We start from the raw sequence: 22,658 nt of genomic DNA, 5'->3' as shown, positions 1-22,658 counted from the left end.
ATGTTTCAACGATCCAATCGCTTGCCAAGGCATACTTTATGAACATGGGCCCCGGCCCAACTGCGGCATCCTTCTCAGAGCTGCCGGGGAGAGTCGAAGAGACCACCGGGGATTAGAGCGCAATGCAACACCAGGTGTAGCACGGAAGTGAACACCATATGAACGGATGCCGTTTGTGATGTCGCTCACCAGTAAGCTAACTGAAGCGTACTTCCCTGTCTAAAACGGTGTGTGCAAAGTGCATCAACTACTACTCCCCGCTTGCATTCCCCTTTAGCGATCGAAAGTGATGCACTTTCTAGGAGGCAAACTAGTTGAATTGTTACTACGTAGGACAAAAACAGAGTCGCTTAAAACGATGGACAGTACAAGAACGCAAAAAAACTCTTGACCCAAGCTGCACCGAAAGCTTTTATTAACTGATGCAAAATTTAATCGAAAAAAGACGGACAGCCTGGTTGGTTTGGGCAGCATATGCTGCAAATAGTGTGTGAATTATGGATGGTTGAATCTTTTCGATGAATTCAATTTCGATCGATTTGAGCTGAACGTGGAGCAAGCACGAGAAGAGATCCAATGTGTACAATATTCTATATGAAGATTGCTTTTATCAAGCTATCTGCTTGAAAAGAAGTATCCCATGGCTACATTTTTTGCTCAGGGCACCCACATCTGTGAAAAACTTAGAGAGCTGCACATGTTCAAACAAACCAGGAACCGATAGTAACCCTAATGATATTCATATAAAATATTGAAAAAAATGTTGGGAAACGTAATAGATTTACAATGAAAGTGTAAACACAAAAAAATAATAAGAACTATCAACGCAAATCGATCAAAAATATTGCTTCAAAACTTACTTTACAATACTTGCAATACACCAGTCTGTTTCTTTACCTCCTTAGACTTTCATAGCACGTTGCAGTTTTGATTCGATTCAATCTCAATAAACAATGTTATCCTCGCTCGGGTTATTTGCTCTGGTAGGTTTTAAAGGTGGGACACTCGAACACACAACTGGTATCGTTTTTCACTGGCACGGTTGGTGCCAAATGAGTTTATAAATTTTTACAGTAAAGGGTTCGGTATCGCACAGTCGGAAGAAAAGCAATAACAGTTTGCGCATCATATCTACCACCGTTTACTGTCGCTGAAGGTTGTCCCGAAATAAAGCGTGAGTTTTATAGGCTCCGCGACAGGCTCAGCTGCAAATTTGATTTTTGTTCCCTTTTGTCAGACAGTCGTATACAATTCTTTTTGCAAGCAAGACGAGCGAAGTGTTCGCTTTTTAATGCCAAACCACAATCCGCTTTGAAGCGAAAGAAAAGAATATTTTTTGGGAATGCAAGGGAGGATCCAGGCAAAGTTATTTACGATGTAAGCCCGGTCGTCGTCTTCAACCCTTCATACCGTGCCACCATCACTGGAAAAAACGCGATAGGCTTTAAAACCCCGCGCATGCAAGATTCGCTTTGTCCCCCCCTCAGCGCTAAAGAAAACAAAGCATTAAAGCGGCACCGAAAATTGGTTGTAAAATCAGGGAAAACTCATCCGATATACGCTTTATGTTTGTGTGCTCAAATTAAAAAATGAATAGCTTCGCTACTATTTGCTTCAGATCCATCGGTGTCTGTATCGGCCGGATCTGCTCGTTCGAAGTGTTTTCTTTTGCTTTAGGCCCCGGGATTTCGTACCCGTACCCGATGCCGAAGCTTATTAACTCGTTCGCTATCAGTTTCAAAGGCTGCAACAGAGCTCGATCGGTGTGTTGTATTTGCCGCTTGTCAACAAACCCGGTGCCGAAATAACAAAAACACAAGCCGTTGCCGCACCGACGAACGGCAACGGCACGAAATCTTTCAATCAAAGACAAATTAATTACTCCGCACAGCGGGAAGCTACCGAAACCGTCTGGAGGGAGGAGAACTCCAACACGCAGGGTGAAGCAGGGGGAACTCGCTTACGGAAGGCGGACGGCCGGAACAATCGTCTCGTGTGAATAATTAAACAGAAGCATTAGAATTGCGATTGTGTGAAGGTGAACATGCTTCAATTCACTTAGGATAAAGTCTTACCGTGCATAATTAATGCAGACCTGCCTGGATTCATTTAAATTTTCCAACCGTTAAGTGTCATCTGGGCGGATGTGGAGCGCCCTGGCGCGGGTATGGTCCCGTGTGTCACCGTGATTGGAATGCCAACGCGTCCTCGTGTATGGGTATGTTTTAATTCACGCTCACTTCAAGCGTTATACCAGTGCCGAGGTCGGTGCAGACAAACACAGGACTTTTCGTCCGGTTTTGGAAAAGAGCACCCAAACAAACGCGCGCCAACATTTGAAGTGCGCTGTCCGGCGAAAGTCCATCACCGAACGAGTGGTCTCTCCTTCGGGACAACGTGCACTAATCGCTTATGTTCGAGTGGTCTCGAAAGTATGTGACTAAATCCACGTTTGGCCAGCGAACTTTTCTGCGAATGTGGATAGAGAAACGGTCCTTCGGCTGCTGTGTGGCGAAATGGTGCCTTTTCAGCAATCTCGGTAGCGCATTCGCAGTAACATTGAATGAAGTTGAAATTTAATTTCCGTTAGGAATTTTTATCCCTGTGAAAAATCATTCCTAAACGACAGTGCTTTAAACAGCAGCAAAAAAGCGAAAACCCCTCTAGCTCTAGCCGCTACTGCAAGTGTAGGTAATACCAATTAAGAAAAACGGCTAATAAAAATAAATTACTTTCTACCGGACGTTTGCACAGGTACATACTTTTCGGTAGAATTTTGCAATCCCGGCAGACGGGCGAAGAAGAGAGCAACTTCAAAGGATCTCGTAAAATCTCAATTATGTTACAAGAAGCGGCCGGAGAATGCAAAGAATTTTCATTCGGCACTACTTTTCTTTTCGATACGATTTTCCCGCGTACATCACTGTTTGAACGTTTTGTAATCATTTCTTGAAAACAACCCGCCTGTTTCCTTGGCATTTCTTAGACAAAAAAGGTTTGCTTTTGTTGTATCCGTTTGCGGTATCGATAATCAGAATTTTTATTTTGTTTATTTACAGGTAAGTGCTGCTGAGAGTGTCTAGAATAGAAAATACCAAGCTATATGGTAAGTCATAGAAATCACGCAGAAGGAAACCGCGTAGCTTAAACATACAAAGCTCATATATGAGCATCTAAATATAAAAAGAAACATAATTATATCATTCTAATTTCATGGCTGACGGTTAAGGGGAAACGTAACCACATAATCCCACGAGGGCAGTCTATTGTCGGGAGGAATCTCCATTAAAAGGAAATAATAACTCATCACGCGGTGACATTTTGTTGTGTGCGGAAAGCGCCTTAAGCCTTCCGCAATGCAGAAGACTTTGGACAAAAAAAAAAGAAGAAAACACGACGGGAAAGGAAAAATTACATACTACGCATAACCACCAGACGTCTGGCTGACCAGAACATTGAATAGTAGTATAGTAGTAGTAGTATCCCACGGGAATCCTCATCAGGAACCGGCACCGGTCGGTACCCTTCGTCAGCATTAGCATGACATATTTTTAACCATTAGCATATTTCAAAATGGCTCCCCTAGATGATAACGCTTCTCTGCCGGTATCTCGAAAACACAGCTAAAGGGGAGGATATATAGGGTTGACCAGAAAATCCCGAGACTCCGAACTAACAGCTTCAACGCTTGTTCTTGGCGACTGTGTGCCCGGGGACGAAGGACGATGGATAGAAGTGAAGTGGAATTAATTCTTTCTGCGGATTAGAGGTGTGTGCCGAATTCCGTACCTTCGATTGGTGGCAGTGTATTGCTCGAATAAACATGCATCCACTCCCACGTGAGTGTGTAAAAACAGCGAAGTGTGTTTCGAAGATACTAAAAGTGTATGTGTTATGCGGACATCGTGGGGTGAAAAAAATAACACCGACAGCAAAACATAACACACACGTTTTCCATTCTTTTATCATCTCTCACTGCTTGCGGTAAGATAATCGTGTAGCCAAAATGGGGTTTGGGGTCTCAGGTTTTTTTGTCTCCCTTGAGTGTCCCTTCGAACGTTCAGAGCGTCAAAAAAGGGTTTTCCAGTCAACAACGCCAAAGTCACGGGGATAGGATGATTCGACGCGCAAGTAAAAACATAACCCACGCCACTCATGTCCTGTATCGGTCAGCTTTAAGGGTTGGCCAAAAATGTAGGGAACGTTTCCCAAATTAATCTTCACTACCATGTGCCGAACCGCCGCACCACCGCCTGGAGGACGGATACGCCGAATGAACGGATTGTCCTCTAGCGATGCGGCTCTCAAGGAAGGGTTCCGTTGATTGTGTTGTTTTTTTTGTTTCGTTTTAGCTTATGCTTTTTTAAGAGTGGATTGGGAGAGATTGGTGGGTCGCTTACCGTCGTTCTACAACCCAGCTAATGTGTTTGGATACCTTTTAAAGGGATTTTTAATACCGCTTTCATCCCAACGCCACACGAGTACATCGAATTTTTCACCGCTCACGGCCACTAGCAAGATGGATGACTGTCCTCAGCTGAAAATTCTAGAAGCGGCGGTATGTTTTTTCAGAGAAATGGCGGGTGAGCAGGGAGAAGATGCCCATTAGTGCAACAGATTTCCTCTCCGAGAGCAGTAACCCGCACGCACGTGCAAGAAACATGATGTGCGTGTGTACGGGGACGTTGCGCGCCCATGTGTGGGTTGGTCAGTCTGCGGTTGTTCGGTTATGCCCCCTGGTCGATGCCCAAACCGTACGCACTGGTTACTTTCCCAATTTTTCTTCCCATTTGTGCGAGCTCTCTGCTGTAGTGTTGTTGTGTTGGGAAGGCGAATTTTCAGAGGCAATTTCAGGAGTCACGACCTTTGCAAACAATGGACTATGGAGAGCAATAGCACTACCAGTATTCCAGTACTTGCCCACTGGAAGGGATTGCATGGGGAAACAGTGGACCGTAGGCATCGTAATGTTTGCATCCGGAACCTCGAATGTGTTTGGTTAAATTTCATTAAGCCCATTCCTCCGATGGGCAACTGGTAGGAAGCCGGTTCATCATACCGTTCTCCACAGCATGAACGTGTGTATGTGTGTTTGTCTGAAAGACGCAAACTCCATGAGACGTAGTGGAATGCAACTCTTGGGCCTCCTACTGAGCACAAAACCTGATTGAAAATTGCTTCAAAACTGCCCAGCTCCAAGCAGCAGTACCGCCATGAGCCGATTGAGAGATCGTGCTATTCCTGCACTAGAAAGTGAGGGACGCCCTAATGGCACGCGGTCGAGAAAGCCCGGGAGAACTTTAATTATTCGCAAGAAAACAATTCTGTTGCGAAACAAAAGACCGGCCGCCCAGCGTGCCAAACGGGTTATGTTGGCTTGGAGCCAGCAGTCAAATAGAAGCTGCTGTATAAGGTGCGTGAAGAAAGCACGAAACCATAAGCCCCGGCCCTTCACGGTACGTTAATAATAAATTAAACAAATGATTTCGTGATTACTTTTCCAGTGCAGTTGCGAGAGCCAAAATGGCCAGCTCCCGTTGAACGGGGAAGGACGTAGCGGATAAACTGCACCGCTCTAGGTTAATTGAAAAACATTATAATTTAGAAACAACAGCTACAGTACCTACTTGGGGGAAATAGGGAAAACGTATTATTCCAAAGCAGCACCGTTATCGTGCAGATTTCAAGTAGTTGCTACAAGCTTAATTCACTTCTTTGTGATGCACTTAGTGGCATGCCCTTAGTATTTGACAGACTTTTATTGCACATTAAAATCTTTATTGTACAATAGTTTAGACGGAAACGTTATAATTTTAGAATTCATTTAAGGTTTATTTATTCATCAATATCCTTTATCTCTTCAAAGTTGTTAGCTTATGTAGTACGTTAAATCTAGTCAGGATTCTTATACTATCTGATTATCCTCCGTTAGTATAGTTTAAAATAATTTTATCTAATTTTTACTAAGTCGTGAAGCATACATCGGTGGGAAATGTGATGAAAGCAATAAATTGACTTGAGCTCCGCTTCTTTTCAACACTGCTACACGTGCACACAACACACACACCATACAAGCAAGTGGCAGTACTTGAATGGGCTTCCTCTATTCCCAAAATCGACTGCTACTTAATTTCGGCCACTGAAGTGGCAGCGGATCCTTACAACTATCAGCCCGGAAGCCATTCCTGGCCCTGTTCACAGGTCCAAGCCGGTGTCCGTAGCGGACGTGCAAAAAAAAGGGGCCACTTGAAATGACCGGCACACGAATTCGGCAAGGGTGCATAAATAAAATCATTCCAAAAAAAGAAGGAAGAAATATATTACCACCCCGTGTCAGCCGTATTTCTCCCACGGTAATCCCCAGTATCATCTTCCGGACGTCCGGGTTAGGAAGGAATGTTTATGGTAAGGAGTTTTTTTGTTGGTGTTGTTGTTGTCCGCTGCCTTCTTTGGCTATGATTTTGGGGGAGGTGTTTTTTTCGTTGTTGTTTGTCAGCGCCTACTTTCCGGTCTTTCCAGGAGAAAGTGGCATCTTGGAATTGACTTTTGTATGTCTGCAAAAAGGGGTTGAAACTAACGGGGTAAAGTGTTGATTGGACCTTCACAGTAGAAAAAAATCCACAAACGATCTCGCAGACTTACGCTCGTTCTTAAAGGGGAAAACTCCCTCCGAGCATAAAGTGGAACCGAGTTTTTTTTTGTCACTAAAATTAACCCTCATAGGACACAGAGGAAGCAAAAAGAACCACGTTGCATATTTTTTTACAAATGTTTTGCCATGTTAAAAAATCGCTTATGTTTTCGGTCAATATCTTGCCGTTCAATTAAAAACATCATTAGGTTAGCAACACTTATATCGGAAAAGTGAGCAAACAACCCAAAAACATATGTTGAACATTTTGAGCATCACCTCTCAAATCTCATGATTTCAAATGTTGAAATCACCTCTAAAAACCCACTATTGGGGCCCTTCACGATTCTAGTCAGCTTTTTTATATGGAGTTTTACAGTTGAAGGCTGAATCATGTAAACACTCCACACAAAACCACACCTGCGATTTTCAGCCTGGATTATTTCAGCCTCAAAGCTAGAATTAGATTCGAGTACCTGCTTGAAAAAATGGCAAAACAAGATGATGTTTTCATTTATCCCAAGGTGCATTACAGAGATTAGGTGGTGGAATCTAGAATCAAAGTGTGTTTAGACCAGGTGGTCTCACAGCCTGTTTTTTATAACCAAATTTGAACGACACTTTTTGACAGGACGGTCGAAGATATTTGCTCAAACAGGCTTTCTGGTTGACTTGACGAATACAAAAAACATTATTAAAATCTTCAATCATAAGCTGAAGCAAAAAAATCAGCCTTCCAAATACATACACCTTGGGATGAGCTCACCTGTATACTATACCCAATTTGATACGCCTACGATCTAAAAACGGAAAGGGCCCCATTGTTGTATTCACATAGATGCCACCCTTATGTTATGAGATACGTTTTATCCGTATTATTTTCTTTACTTTTTTCTAATAAAATTGATACTTTTTATGTGTTTGCTTCTCTGAGACTAAATGACTGTGACTAAATAAACTTAACGGATATTTATCAATGGATTTTTTGTTAGGATGAAAAATTACACAAACATATTTATGAGTGATCATCAAAGGTTCATCGAAGTGGCGATCCCGTTGTACAGTAGTCAACTTAAACGACTCAATAACATGCCCATGCCCGTCATGGGTTCAAGCCAGAAATGGACCGTCCCCCCGTTGCAAGGATTGACTATTCGGCTGCGTGGTAATGAATAAAGTATCGAAAGCCTGTATAGGCCGGCATGTCCACGAAGGACGTTACGCCAAATATAAGAATAACATAAAAGTTTAAACATCAAACGATAATGCTACATATACAACCGTATAAAATATGAACGGACGTCAACCGGATTATTCTAACACTTCTTCTTTATTTTTATACTTAGAAAATTTAAATCTAATGAAATGCATTTTTCATAAAATTACTTTATGACATTCTGCGCTAATCGATACACAAAGCGGGATAAATCCTAAAACAAAAAAAAATCACTATATTGTGTGAAGTTTGTTTGTATTATGGATCTGTGTTTCGTCATTTGTGGAATAATAAACCATTTCAACCTTGTTTTTCACTCGACAGATGTTTGATTTATTGTTTGGCAAAATATTAATTACACTGCATCAATCGCAGAACCGTGATATCGCGATCAACAAACCACTATCATATACGACTGACGTACCGCATACAACACTGCATGTTTTGTGGTGATAACAAACGAGCTCAAAAGCCAAATGAAACGGTTGTTTGCTTCACTCGTCTACTAATTATAAAGTCCTATGCTACGCAATTAATTTCTCAACAAAAGATCTGCGGCACAGTACTACCGATCGAAAAGGGTGACATCCCTTTTAATGAATACAACGCTGAAGGCTCGTAAAAGCTAATATCTATCAATTTACAATTACACTATGATTGCAAATAACAATGCATAGCACTGCAATACATCCGAACCAATAGACTTCATATCCAACCACACACACACACACACACACGTGCAAAACATCTTTTCATACGGCTCGGTCAGCGATATCGATTCTGTTTGATGTTGAGGAAAATTGAATTCAATTGCTTCGTAATTGGAAATGGAGAAATAGTTTCGTTCTGCCATGATGCCTGTCGTTGCGCGTGTAGAAGCGTATCATTATGCGCGTGCACTTTATCACCGCATACCATCCTGAGTGCGATCCTTCGAGTTAGCTTGATTCGCAATCCTTTGATAATAGTCCGCAAAAAATCCTAGAAATCCAATCTAAATATAATGGGATAGATCAGTGTCGGGTTTAGAACTTGATGTTCGTTGCTGTGCGAAACAGACGATTATATAATCAATTTCAAGCTATGTTTGTTATTTTGCTTCTGAAATGATTCATATATGAAAAGAAATGGATATGAAAGCGATATCTACGAAATAAATCATCATAACATTGCTTAAAACATTTCAGCTGTACGATATATGGCTTGTGTGAATTATCTAGAATGGCAACTTAATTTCTCAACATGAATCACATCTCAACGTAATAAATTTCTGGTACAATGCGTCATTGAATATTGATTTTATCACCATTCCATACACCAGTAATAGACCTTATAACACAAAAATTGGCAACAATAATCACATGCAATGGGGAGGGAGGCGGTTCTCGTGGTACAGTCGTCAATTCGAATGACTCAATAACATGCCCGTCATGGGTTCAATCCTAGAATGGACCGTCCCCCCGTAGCTGGGATTGATTATCTGGCTGAGTGGTAATGAATTAAGTCTCGAAAGCCTATATAGGCCGGCATGTCCGCGTAGGACGTTACGCCAAATAGAAGAAGAAGAATCACACGCAATACAGGAAAAGTCTGTCAAACGACTAATTAAAACCTAATAAAGTTTGTACCAAACGTGCTTGTTCCCGTACTTGTACTAATGATAATAATAATTATTATGAACACGGCTTCTGGTGAAAATTATCACTATTCATCTATCTGGATGATTATTTTGAATAACTTTCTCGTTTGGAGATCATTTGGAAACATAATATCCCACTCATTCTTTTTTGCAAACGTTGCTGTTTGCTATGTGAAATTGCCAAGACACGGTCCATGTAAAATTGCAACATTTCTACCCCATTTCCCCACAAAACGAAAACGCTCTAGCCAGTAACTTTTTAATAACTTACTATGAGCGCTGCATCAGCATCTGCTTAGCTGATGATGGGACAAAAAAAAGCCATAAAGTTGGCACAATCGTATCCTCCCATTCCTCCCAACTATCAACAGGCTACAGCCATTTTGCGCCGTGTTCGTTGCGCGACCGATCTAAACCACCGCACAAAGGGATAGATCGGGGTCCAACTGTTGGTCACTCGTTCTTGCTTTGCGCTTCCTGCATGTTAAATGTAACGGCGACTATATATCTGATAATTTAAGATGTTTAAGGTTATAAATTAGCTAGTTGACAGATGGGTGGATTTTTTACCGCATCGACGATAAAATCAGCTCTAACTCGGACTGGCGTCCTAAGACACGCGTATTAAAATCCCCAAGCTACATAACGTCTCACGAGCGGGAAAAAGAAAATTCCACGATTTGATTGAATTTGTGGGTTATTTTTCCACCGATCTCGTGCAAAGAAGTTAAAAGCTACGTAAAACTTACCAGAGTAATAAAAATTTCAAAAAAAGGGAAATGTAGATATGTCAAGAATAAACAACTTACTAGCTCTACGCACTTCATTGTATCTAAGATATCGTCTAAGAAATACACAAAGCAAATCTTATTTTTTATTTCATTTTTAATAGTAGTTAGCTTTACAAGTTGCAGTAGGTTCTCCCAGACCTGTGAAGCTTTCAAGGCACATCTTCACGCGCTAAACAGCACGAAAGAGCGGACAAATAAAGTTGCACTACCTCAGACAAAACTCATCGTAATCCCATTTTCGCCACGGGAGCCAAGCAGTCGGCGAACGATCACATCAGCATAACGTCCCAGCGCGTGCTTCTTACGCTAGGACGTGCCACTGGCAACCATTACAGGGATTAACTAAACGAGACGTAGCGTCGCATAGTCCACAAACGAACTTCCTCTTTTCAAAACGAAGGACAGTGAGGCAAGACTTACATCTCTAAATCCAATGTACGACTTCGATGGCCGTCTGTACGAAGATTTCCTACGGTTCGCGCGGCAGGCGTTCGATTGGCCTTACCGTTCTTTCGCGCCGCATTACAATTCCTTGCAGCTCCCGGCAATTGTTATCGTTGGCACAAAGCATCGGTAACGATTGGACCCTTGTAGATAAATAGTAAATAAAACTCCACGTCCAGTGCTAGAAACAGTTTCAAGGGTTGTTTTACTGCAGCGATCATTATTAATGGTCCTTGCGGATTGAAAGAAAGAAGCCCGCGTATTCCTAGCAGCACCGATTTATGATCCTTCAGTGCATTATGTTATTTCAAAATCACGTAAACCAAACATTTCGCTAAACTTAGAACATTGCCTCACATCGCAACAGCATCAAGAAATCAACCAAAATCGTAAAAAATACCCTATCGTTTCACCTGAAACGATGTGCTGAATTGATGTAGAAGCAATTCCCCAAACGTTAAAAAGAAACACTCTTTACACGTTTTGAATATAGCTCACACGACATACATGTAGACGACGTTTACACGTGAGCTTCTTAAAAGTTGTCAAAGTACACATGTCCTCTTTCACATTTAAGGGTTGACCTTTTAGGTAAACATTACGTGTGAAATCTATATTTGTTGTTTGTTACCTTTATTCAATGCAGAAGGAATACGTTTATTAGAATATCTTTTACTCGGGTGTTGTTTATCCTTGTAATTAATAATTACCACAAAAACATGATTTGGTAGGAAGTAACATAAATCAGCAAAAAATTAATTTTGATCTATTTTTAAGTTTTATTAAAACAGTTACATAAGTGAAAAAAGTTTATCCACTAATAAGTGTCATGAATAGTTGCTTTAAAGATCTCATTGTACTGGACGCTGATGAGTGTTGGCTTAGCTAGTCTCATTGTACTGGACGCTGATGAGTGTTGGCTTAGCTAGCATTGCAATCTACAAAATTAAGATAATAACACATTATAACAACCATTAAAATGAAATTCCTTCACAGCACCATCGCTTAAATTGTAACATTTGAAAAAATAAACCAGTTGTTTCCTTAACTCGAAAAAGAATTATTTTGTCGGGTTTCCACGGCTTTCAGACTAATTGATAATTTGTGTATCTGCATTCGCCCTTTATTCATTAGTTGAAGACAGCCACCGCCACTCGCTCACCTGCTCAAACCGCAGCCCACAGCCATAATAATTATGAGCGAAATATCCCCCGCCACCATCTCTACACATTCCCAAACGACTAAGTTCCAAACTAAAAGCCATGAAATGGTTCGTACGGAGCTTTAGTGTGCTGCTTTTATCATGATTATCCTTCGCGAGATGCGTGTGTTCTTCTGCGTCGCCGCAAAGACCGCAGTTAGCCTGGTTCCTTACGGGACTACGGGCGGATGTCCCGAGAGAAAAACTTGGAAATTTTTCCATCCATTCCAGGCACAGGTAGGGAGCAAATGAAGCCGTTCCAACTGCCCTTCGTTCCCGCTTGGCAGTTAAAGTGAGGTTAATGAAGAATTAAAATTTATACCCACAATAACATTGCTTTAGGGCGTTTAACCCTGGTATACGCTTGCCTTAAGATTCTCCACGGTGGACCGACGGGTTATTGCGTTCCCAAAGGTCTATAAAATATGTAAAGCTCATCCTCCCCACAGTGCTCCATAGCGTGGAGTTTGAAGAAGGAAACAAATTATACGATATGAAGACAGCCAAATTGCCATGACGACAACATCGTACCGGAGGAGTGAGGCTGAGATTTCCGTCAAGTTTACTGCATGTCAAACATAAAATGAATGCACTTTACGAGATCCCGATGGTAGCTCCAAAACTATTTGGACAATTATTTCCCATTGAGATCCTGCCCTTTAGCTTTTCTTCCATGGCTGCTCATGTGCAAAAAAGATGGGAAAAATCTTTTCGTTGTTTTTCCATTGATCCCAGCTATGACATAAAAAAACCGGCACTGTCCTACATTTTAACCTGCGTACGTATGCACACAGGTCGTTCCCATGGTACCATGTAACGCAGGAATGGCTCCTTCCCTTCGACTGCTTGTGTTCTTGTACGATAACTTCGCCTGCCTCCGACACTCACCTACACTCGAGTATGAAATATTCATTTTTCACAAGCACCGGTGTTGTTGGCTCGTCCCCACCTCCACCACCACCACACCTACGACAGAAAAGGTCGTCTTTGCAAAGATGAAGAGTCTTTACTGCCAACGATATGATGATGAAGTGGAGAAGCACTACCGGTTGGAGTGCTTCCATCGTCAGTTTCTGTTAAGGTACTCAGCGATGGAATGCAATTGGAGAGCAGCCGGCTGCACGAAACGAGAAGCTATTTCGAGAGGAGCAATATTTTTACTACCCTCGCTCCATGCATTGTGTGTGTGTGTGTGTGTGTGTGTGTGTGTGTGTGTGTGTGTGTGTGTGTAGGGCTTCCCTATTCCCCATCAGGTAGCAGGGAAGCGGAAGCAAAGCGCTTACAGCGAACATATTCCACAGTCATTTCCAAACCCCTTTCGGCAAACGGGCCCCAAAGACACACCCTTTGGGAGGTGAACTTACAGGACATTACTGCTACAGTCCAGGGCTGCACCAGCCAGAACCCATTGTTCTGCACGGAAGGTGCACATTACAATCTCTTTTCCGTTGGATATCTAGTTTTACCAGCCCATTTCCGTGCCTGTTTGGCCCGCACCGCCCGACGACCACTCGCTTCCGGCTACTTTCATTCCCAGTGGGCGTAAAATTAAATTTGCCTTAAATGAGCTGCCGCCGATCACAGGACCAAGAGAGAGAGAATTCGGTTGGCAAGGAGATCTCGGGTTCGGTGTAAAGTGCCAAAACCCATTGTAAGAACATGCTTGTTTTAGCACAGAAGTGGACATTTATGTGCTACATTGAGCCTGCCCGAGCAATGCAACAGCCTGGTGCGACAAACGGGTACAATTTGCAAATGCTACACCGGGACGGGCCGATTAAAGGTGCTTCTTCTTTTCATTGTTTCGTGTATGGTGCCAATGTTCTCGACTCTTCATATTTCACCGTTCCCTTGTGACGTGCTCTACAATCGTGTAAACGTGTAGTTCCAACCAAAATGAAAGTCTTAAGCGTTTTAGATCCCCAGATAATTCTAAGACCGACGCCTTTCCGCCCCGGGACAGCTGTACTTAAACACGCTGACTGCTTGTGGTCAAACGGTGAAGAGTTCTTGCTTAAGATTTATTCCGTTACAAAATTCCTTCCGGACATGGAAATTCCTTAACGCTACACCGAACCGCCGAACCGTCTTCATTTTCTAATCTGGTCGCACCCAAGTCACAACATTTGCCTGGTAGGATCTTGCGGAGTAATAACTACTTCCTTGTGGTCACAAAGTTTCTCGTGTGCTTGCGATTCCATGCGGCATTGCTATTGGACGTGAACAATTTGTGTGCTCTACAAACTTACCCAACGCTGCTCACTACACCTTCCGCACACTGGGTGCCATACCCACCCGGAGGGCGTTGGATGGTTCCGATATTAGATAAGTTCCCTGGAGTGCATCATCGTTACGCGGTCATGTAGCTATTCAAATCGGAACTCCGAACGCGAGCGTGAAGGATTTATGTCGTACCGACACGCATATCCTGGAGCAACCAACGGGAGCAACCTAGGACGTCGCGGGCAGGAGAGCACTCCGATATACAGGGTTTTTAGGGGTTCTGATAATGTTGGGTCATTTTCGCAGAAAGAGTCACTTACAGGAAGTGTACATTGTATGATGGGACGTGGAGTCTACGACACCAGCTTTAGACTGCCACATTGTAAATTCCAATTAGATTCCAAATAAGCCTTTTCATAAAGCGTACCGTATTCCTCTTAAGATTTCCAAAATTATAAGAAACTCAGGAAAACCCTGTAATGGCGTGCAAGAAGGCATCCTTTTTTTTGCATGTTTAACTTGACAACGGCAAGCACGGAAGCTTCTACAAATCACGCTCTGCGGTGACGGTCATTAGTCTTCATTCAAAGCCAGCGTACGCTCTTTCGGAATAGCACAGGAAAGCCATCCTGTCTCGTCCTCCATTGTGATACTGTTCCACGGAAGAATCAACGTATTTGCTTTTACCTTGCATGGTTTTGTGTGTGTGTGACTTGGGAAAATATCTTTAAAAGCGAAATATACCGAAAGGAAGATTCGCTCCACGGTCGTTTTATCACGCTTAGCAATCTCCCGACGGTGACAATAATCTTTAACCTCGTCGTTGCACGCTGCCTTACGCCGCAAACGTCACTCGTTTGAGTGTGAGTGCTGCAAATCCTGCAAACATCTCCTCGCCGGAACACGAAAATTTGTACTGCAAGAACAAATGAAGCAGCAGCAACTGGCGTGCCTATCGCGACCGTAGCTCGAGACCATCACGCTCAAGGGAATCGCTGTCGGCTGCCGCCTCGTTCGCATCCCTTAAAAGTGTGATAAATTTTGTCGCAAAATAAAAGTAATGACAGCGCGTGTTCCGTTCCTGCGTGTCGTCGGGCGGTGTGCTTTGTCCAACGTTTAGTCACTTCGTTTCAGTCTCGCAGTCAGTCCCTCACCACAACTCAGTTTGCCCGACGTTGCGTTGGCGATTATGTTTCAAAATTATTCAAATGCCTTGCTTCCCACTTGCATCGACGGCAATTCTAATATGTCGCTGCCTCCGTTGATCTCGTTCTTATCGGGAATTGGGGCGTGCGTATGTGTGTGTTTAGTGGTTTGTAGCTTGTCTCGCCTGCTTTTTTATCTGCTCGAATCAAACGACTCTCATCATTTAACGTCAAAACACGCTGGAGACGTGTTTTGGCCCAGCGATATGCTACGGGTAGCGGCTACGATGCTGCTCTACTGACCCGGCGTGATACAGAAGGTCTCGGTTTTTATTTAATAATCGCTATTTCCATGTCAGTCTTTATTAGGCCAGCGTATCTTTTACCTTCTGCCATCGGTTGGAGTATATTTAGTCCTCCTGTTTGCTTTGGGCCACGTTGAAGCGCGGCATTTTCCCTGTCGCTTGGACTGACACAGCGATTTAAACATCTACGATAAAAAGTGATAAGCATGAGGTATTCATTCCTTTTAAATTGGTGATGCTAGGATGAGTTTTCGAGCAGAAAAATTAGTAAAATTTGACACAGAAAAAAGAAATCATTAGGGAGATAGACGAGTTTATTAGGATACTCACCAAAAGCTGAACGCAACACAGTTGATGGATAGGTAATGATGGGCTGTTTTTCGTTCTTATGATATTTTTGACGATATTTTTGCTATCGTTAGACTAATGAAAAAAATGGAAAAAGAATTGATTTTTTGCATCGGAATAAACGTCCATATTGCTTACACTTAAGTCGCTGTCAGGTTTAATTTATGTAAGAAATGTTGTTTATGATAAATGCAAAATATTTAATGGAAAGTTATAGCCAGGATATATGTACATTTTAAAAACTCATATAAAAATTTGAATCTTGCCAGCTTTAGTTTTTTTTCGCCTATGATATCACGCGTACAGATAGTATAGTCCGTGTTCTTTGGTTCTAATTTATTTCAGTTTCATGGTTTTTATGTTAACCTAATTGCTAATGGCACTTAATTGCCAACGAAAGAAAGGGATATTGTTTTGCACTCTTCTAGATTTGGATAGATTTTCCTGCTTCTTTTGGCTTATTGATTATCGTAGTAACACAAATTTCCTGTCTGTCAGCATGTGCTACATCAACCTACCCAAATTGAAACACTAAACTAAATTGAATGACTTTTCCATAAATATTCTGATAATGACAAAAGGTCGTTTTCCTCATAAACTGAAACATAATGTGTGATAGTTCCAAAAACTTGAATATTTTTGGTTAAAAAAAAATAATTTAGATTCATATGGATACATTATTGTGTACAAGAAACTGCTGTTTTAAAGAGAAGCGCAGAATATGACAAAAAGTAGAATCATGATAAACTTCTATTTTCATCGCAAAACTCATTTCGAGTGCATCGTTCCCTTTCGTTCGAAGCGACGGATTCTGCTGTATTGAAAAATCGTACAATAGTATTGAAACTGATCCATTTCCCACGTGGAGTTTTTTGTTCACTTCTAAAGTTCTGAAACGGAATCGAGTAACGCCTTTTTCCTCGGGTTTAGAATTGGTTCCATGGTCGATTTCTGTTATCACAGCACAAATTCCGAGTTGATATAATCTCTATTTTACTCCCCTTAACTGTTCGTAGTTTCGCATATCTAATGACGTTAACGAATTAAACACGTTAGCTTCGCTGTAGCAGCTGTTTAAACAATGCTTTGCTAAAATCTGTACACCGAAAGCAAGAGTTACTGATGATACGCCAGCTTGTTTTGAGAAGAGCTGAAGGTTTTCTTTTCATTTATTACGAAATGGAAAGTGAAACAATGTAGTCAAACAAAAGTGTTATACCCGTCTCCATAAGAACTTCTCCCGTTTTCCATTAACGTGCAATTCATCTGAACAAGTCAGAAACTTTGTTGAAAATCTGTGATGAAAACTCGGCCCAAACATTTGCAAGACACGGCCACGGCACCGGTGGAAATTCCATTACTCGTATTGAACACAAATCCTCCACGAAATGGGAAAACTTTTCCAAAAACTGACAAAAGTGCTTGCAAACAATTGATTCATAATCCGTCCTGAGCCCTATCCACCGGCACTGAGAGTTTCGTAACGACTTTGCCGACCAAATCTTTACAGTTGTTTTAAAGTATCAACGGCAACACTATCACGGAAAAATAATTTATGAGCTTTGTAAACTAGAATTCTTCTTAAGCTGGTTTTCCAGCGCCTAGGTCGCGAGCACAGCAAGCCTATCATCGGCCCGATCGATGCTCAAATAGACAAAAGCTTGAAGAGTGAGTGGCGGGTTTATCTAACGCAGCAAAACCGGTCAATTCGAGGGTAGCAGTCATTCGGCTAAAAACATTCTAGTCATTCATATACCTGCTAAAAGGTTGGGGTTCCGCATTTTTGCTTTGCCAAACGCGATGCTGCTTCATTTAACGGCTCATTAAGTTTTCAATCTAAGCCCAAATGGTTTCGATGGATGGACTTAGTTCCGCTAGAATTCATCTCGGCGAGACGAAGGAATGTACAAAATTAGAATTTGCGCCGTCCATTCCTCCAGCTGCCCGGATGAGATTGTTCTTATTGTATTGGTTGGTAATTTAAATTTCTTAAGCATATTGGTATCAGCCACAAACTTCGTACGGTCCTGATAGATGGTGTATAGGGTTAGGGTATGAATATTTTAATCATCAATTTTGCCGTGTCATACGCGAGACTGCACCGTGCAAGACTGTTGATTTGAGCGTTTCAAAATGAAAAACTAAGCTAAGCATTTGTTTCTTTAATATTCCTTAAAAAAAAATAGAACACTTTCATATACAGCTACCGTTCTTTATAAATAGCTGGTGCTTGTCATTTGCATACCTGTAAACTCACATTGTAATCTAATTAGCAGTTATTTATTCGAACATTTATATCGCATTAAATCATCAACGGGCTCAATGCTCAATCGTGCTCTTAACATGGTTGTAATTTCCATCCTTTCAACAGCTCACAACGATACCGCAGGATTTACACATCATTGCCAGCCAGGCAGGCGCACAAAGCTCAATCCTTCAAACCTCCATCCACCTTCACGTTGTCGAGAAGTCGGAAAGAAAGTATTTCATTTCTTAATTAAACACATTGAAGCACGCAGCAGCGTGTTGGTTCGGCACATTGTCGGTCCGGAATAACGCACCGTTCCACTCTCCGTTTCATTCATAATTCCGAATGATAATTTAATATCCAATTGTAATAAATTTCCTATCTTTACGCTATCCTCTGCCCTAGCGAGACGACCCTCGCGGCATGAACGCGTTGCCTCTGGGCGCAGCGAGGGGTCCATGGATCCCCTTTGGTGGCCGCCCGACGCCCTTCAGCCTGACAATGAGTCTCAACTCTTTAAGCCGTCAATTAATTATGCCCGAGAGTGAATAACAAAAAGGTAGAAAAAACCTTGAACCCAACGTGAACGGCAAGAGTGATGAAACGAGGCAAAATGCAATTGTAAAATGTTGCACGAATTAAGTCGAATTCTTTCACTTGTGATACTGTGAAACCTGGGGGAGACGACGCGGGAACAGACGCAAACGTGCAACGCAGGAAGCAAACCCTGAAGGAGTAGCAGCGAACCTTGCGCGATACGATCCTTTGCCAATTCCGGTGAAAAACGGGTGTAAACAAGCCGCGCAAGGAATACGCGAAAAGCGGAATCGACATTCATTAGCAGCACCAGCAGTGGCGGCAGCAAATTGGACCAAGGGACGACAAACTGGGAAACTTGTCGCCCTCACACACACACACACACACACACACACCTACAGCTCGCTGTCGAGAGTCATTCAAATATTTGCATAAACCTACCGCATCTTTGCTCCCGGATATCTTTCTGGGAGATGGAAACGGAGTCGGCTCTACGTAGAATTGGAAACGATAAAAAGAAACCTTGCACCACCATTAATACAACTACTACTACTGCTATTGCGAGTACTACAGTGCCATCGTGGGAGGGCAGGTTCCTCAAACGATGGCGGAGGAGCACGGCAGGTTCGTGCATCGCAAAATTGGTGGTTTCTTGATTCGGTGGCGAACCGGCAGCTCGTAGGGCCAGGAAAGGACAGTTCTGAAAATTTCGTAAAAGAAGCAAGCGAAATAACCATCCCCAGAGAGTGGGAGAGAGAGTGCGAAATGGAAGATGAAAAAAGAACAAGCAATTAAAAGGAAGAACTTAACGAATGCGCTTGCATTTGCCTTGCATTGGGTTACTTTGCACTTCCGGATTCGCGACACGACTGCACTGTTCATTCATGAGTTTATCTTTCCCCAGCAATCCCCATCCTGTCCAGCGACGAGCATGAATGAAGGAAGGCAAAATGCGGCAACCGAGCTGTTGTTAGCTGCAATTGTGCTCGGTGCATTAAATATTTTGCGATCCCACTGTCATGCACTCCCCGCCCGTTTTCTCTCCACTTTTAATTAAAATTACAAAACTTTTTAAACAGTAAACTCAATAAATAAAACGATATCGGTAGGCGGCGGAAGTAAAAGTTGGCCTCTTTCTCTTCCGCTGTTCATAATTCGCCACTGGACCAGCGGGACAGGGAAGAGGTGGCGGCGCAATGACGAAACTATTCATCGCGCAGAGTAAGAATAGTCAAGAGAAACCACCGAGCCAACCATCTTGCTGTGCTCGGAAATGAAGCAAGTAGAAATTAATTTGAAACCATCATCATAAAATGAAGAACTTTCTTGGCACTTGGCGTTGGGCAACAGTCCCGCACTACAGTAACTCCATCGGAACATGGACTATCAAATAGTGCTGGCTAAGAAAATGCAAGCAAAAAAGTAGACTCAATTTTGACGCCATTTTGCACAATTTGTTAGTGGTGCGGTTAAATTTCCTTTCTATGATTTTCCACACAGCCACTCAGCCCGGGGCAAAGCACAAACGCAAGCGTATGCCAATTTTGACCCTCCCATTCCTAGCACCTCCCGGGGCGAGCAAGTTTCCGCTAGTTTATGTCGGTGACGATGCATTATTTGATAATTTGAAACAACCATTGCATATGCGAATGGGAAGGAAATGCAATTTACCTAACAATGCACCACGATACCGATGCCAATGTTCGGACGGGCAATGTAGAAAATTTGCTCAACAACTACCACAAAAAAAAAACAGATCTTCCCAACAGCCATGTTACTTGGCACTTGCCGGACAAGAGAAAAGAAAAGTTAAAAAGACCAAACACACTGTTGAGGAGAATAAATATCCCCCCTCCCCTTCCCACAAAGTGTTGCGAGTTTTTCAGGCACTTTACAGCACTCATCTTTCATCGAAGCCCAATGCGTTGCCTGGGGTTTTTTGGTCATACCACTTTCCTTGAAGCCACTTGGTAGAGCACACTACCATCTGGCAAATGTTTTCAACCTCCTCGGAAGGAATGGAAGGAGGAAATCCAGCTCAGACGCTATAAACCCCATAGCAAAATGGCAAAAGAAGCGAAGCGCAAGTGTGCGCGACCGAAGCATCAAATTTTCATACCATTTTTCGAAATTCTTCACACCGGCTAGAGAGCGCGCTCACTGGGTGCCGGAGGCTATCGCAGCAGCAGCATGGTGAGTTTCTTTTCGCGAAATACCACCGGTGGTGGTGAACCGGTGGGATAAGGTTATCGAAGAAGCGGTGTGCGGATTTCGGATGTGTTTGGCTGGGAGTTTGCGTCCAATCTTTTGTACACTTGCCAAACGCAGCAAGCGGCGGATAGCCCTGCTGCCGTCTTCGTTGTTTACGCTGTGTTGGAGCTTAAATTGAGATAAATTTTCATTTTCAATGACAGGCTCGCTTTTGTTCTTTCCACGTGCCCCTTGGAATGTTGCAAAATAGAAGCTCCGTACTGCGTGCGTGGCGAAGGGGAAGAGTTGTGCCCAAGACGGTTGGCGGCAATGGGCGCGAGGCGTAGTTTTGTATACGCCGGCTCGCCTGGTGAGTGCTCGTGCGATTGCTTGAAGATGTTAAACCCCAAAGTTTAACGGGAACCGGCAACAACATGTTGGGAATTGAATAAAAACCCCATTACTCGAATTGGATAAAGTGGATTTGCATTGCGAAGGTACCGTACCACCATACCGTCAATTATTAGTCAATCTCTAAAAAAAGCACAACACAGTGTTAACAGAAAACTGCATCAATATTTTAATGGTATTGTGTGTGTGAAATATACATTTCATGTATTTATCCATTTCTAGCATATAAAGAGACAGATTTATCAAAAACACTTTATTGACGATATCAAAAGAGTTGCTTTTATTCTAAATCATGACTACATTCGAATTAAAGTTCAGCATAATGTAAAAACTTCTCCTCTCACCTTTTCATCACGATGCACACACTAATGGATGTCCATTCCTTCGACATTGCGCGATAAATTAATCGTTTGTTTGACTCTTTATGCAATTTATTCCATTTCACACTCATGTTACTCCCAGTATCTCTCGCTAACTGCGGAAACAGGCATAATTCATAGAGATTTCTAATTAATTTTCACTATTACCAACCGCGGTTTGTGCATTCGTTAATCAACGTTTTAATAAACACTTTACCCCCCGTACCATTCCACATTCATTTAGCCTCGAATGGAAAATGTGTATGTGTTAAAAAAAGTCCATCAGATCCAATGAAACGAAACACGCTCGCTTGCCCCGATATGTTTAGATCCACTATCGCTTTATTCGGTTTGTCCAACAGGGGTAAGCTGGAAAGAAAAAAAAAATTCAATGCAATGCAGCCGAATGGGATATGCACATTCCGGCTACACCCTCGGATGACGCTCCCTGTGAACCATTCTGGTGTAATATTCATAAAGCATATGCCAAATGGGCTTTCTCATTAGCCCCCACGCATATATAAACACAAAAACTCCCGAACACTCACCGGGAACCATAAATCTCTAGGAAAATTAAATTGACCCCGTTTCTGATAGAGACGAGCAGAGGGGGGAAGTCGACACGCAGCGCTCGAAGGAAGTGTCAGCTCATTTCGTTTGTTCTGATGGCATGATTACTGTCTCCCCCCGCTTTCCTGTGCTCTCTCGATAGCGAATACCGGATGTCCACGAGCGTAACATTTTGCATATACCTTTCCTTCCCTGCCTGGGTAAACGGTACCCAGCCCTTCCGTTCCATCGGCACCCAATTGAAACGGTTGGGTACAATGATAAATAATTTAACCGGTGACCGGTGGTCTGATACGGCAATCCCACAGATTGCCGTGCAGCTTCCAAAAGGACACTTGAACAGAGGCGCCAAGGGACACGCTATCATCATCGCTTATGACAAGCAATGCAGTGGGGTTGT

The 22,658-nt window shown here is 42.6% G+C and overlaps 1 protein-coding gene across 6 annotated transcripts in view; it reads left to right on the top strand.

The window, feature by feature from the left end:
- Positions 1-22,658, top strand: part of LOC121588595 (protein winged eye-like) — a 341,422-nt gene that overhangs the window by 188,510 nt on the left and 130,254 nt on the right. The window lies entirely within an intron of this gene.

The sequence above is a fragment of the Anopheles merus genome, chromosome 2R (genome assembly GCF_017562075.2).
Source record: "Anopheles merus strain MAF chromosome 2R, AmerM5.1, whole genome shotgun sequence".
In the NCBI taxonomy this organism is placed as follows: Eukaryota; Metazoa; Arthropoda; class Insecta; order Diptera; family Culicidae; genus Anopheles; species Anopheles merus.
This window is presented reverse-complemented; position numbering and strand designations above follow the sequence as displayed.